At 37.8% G+C, this 1390-nt stretch overlaps 1 non-coding gene across 1 annotated transcript; it reads right to left on the reverse strand.

Annotated features, from left to right (window-relative positions):
- Nucleotides 1-447: 447 nt before the first annotated feature.
- LOC121216930 (small nucleolar RNA R71) lies at nt 448-554 on the reverse strand. Its single transcript, XR_005913151.1, has one exon. It is a non-coding gene; the product is annotated as a small nucleolar RNA R71 (small nucleolar RNA).
- Between the last annotated feature and the right edge of the window lie 836 nt (nt 555-1390).

Consider the following 1390-nt stretch of genomic DNA (forward strand, 5'->3'; position numbering starts at 1 on the left):
ATTTACCGCATGATGATCCGTGTTCGACGAAGTTAACAACAATAACCCACAAGACTTACCACGACCACAGCTACCTGCAAATATACTAATGGCACGTAACAAAAGAACCCTAAGGGACTATGTGCTACCAAATCTGGGGCATCACAAGTCCAGCCATCACAACTAACAATGTTGAAATAAAACCAGCCATGATCCAGAATAATTTTTAGTTTAAAGGCACAATGACAGAGGACCCAAATCAGCATTTAAAGTAGTTCATTTAGCTTTGTGATACATTTAAATATAACGGGCTCACCGATGATGCTATTCGTCTTCAGCTATTCCCATTTTCCTTACCCAATAATTATTTTTTTTTGGTTAAATTCGCAGGCACCTGGATCCATCATGACACGGGATGAACTCGCAAGAAATTTTTTATAAAAGTTCTTTCTTATTAGCAATACGGTTCAACTGAGGAGAGAGATCACAACATTTAAACAAATAGAAGGAGAAAGTTTTCATGAAACTTGGGAGTGTTTTAAAACCCTAATCCAATGATGCCCACACCATTGATTACTCGAGTGGTTGTGATTGCAAATGTTCTATAATGGGTTGGACGTGAACACACGGTCAGGACTAGATAGAGTCACAGGAGGAGCCCTAATGAACATAAAATACTAAGATGTATATGAGTTAATAGAAAATATAGCAATGAACTCCTGCCAATAGCCAACTGAACACTTTACATGTAACTAAAAATAATTTACGGTAAAAATTGTATAGGAGCATGATAGATACCAACAAATTATGGACACACTCAACCGTATAGAGTCCTTTTCAACTAGTGCCTTGTCAATATATAGAGGAGATAAACCTCTCTTCCCTTACATCAACAGCCCAATGAGGATGTGAACTACATCGAGAATAGGGGTGGGAACCCTTATTCAAACACTTATAATCTCGACAGGAGAGATCACCCAAACCTGAGATGGAGTGAAACCTAGAGAGGAGGTAACAATTCTAATCATATATGAAAATACTAATTATCAACCTCCTTTTTTTACAAAATCCACAGGAAAGGGCCAACCTAAATGACCATATACTATATAGTCAACGCCTGAACCGGATTGAGGAGGAAATGCAGTCAATGAGGACATAAGTGAAGTAGGTACAGTTTGAGTGCACCAATATGACAAAAACATTGACCAAGTTGGAAGATCAAATGATCCAATTAATTAGCAAGATGAGAGACATCAAAAGGCAAATTGGCTCTGGAATCCCGAGCAACACAAAGCACAATCCTCGAAAAGAAGAGAAGTAGCATGTGAAAGCAATCGTTCTCCATCCAAGAAAAGTACTGAGTAGTCTAAAGGAACTAGCTTAAAAGAAATATAAAGAGAATTCTATTGAT

The sequence above is a fragment of the Gossypium hirsutum genome, chromosome A02, assembly GCF_007990345.1.
Source record: "Gossypium hirsutum isolate 1008001.06 chromosome A02, Gossypium_hirsutum_v2.1, whole genome shotgun sequence".
Lineage (NCBI taxonomy): Eukaryota > Viridiplantae > Streptophyta > Magnoliopsida > Malvales > Malvaceae > Gossypium > Gossypium hirsutum.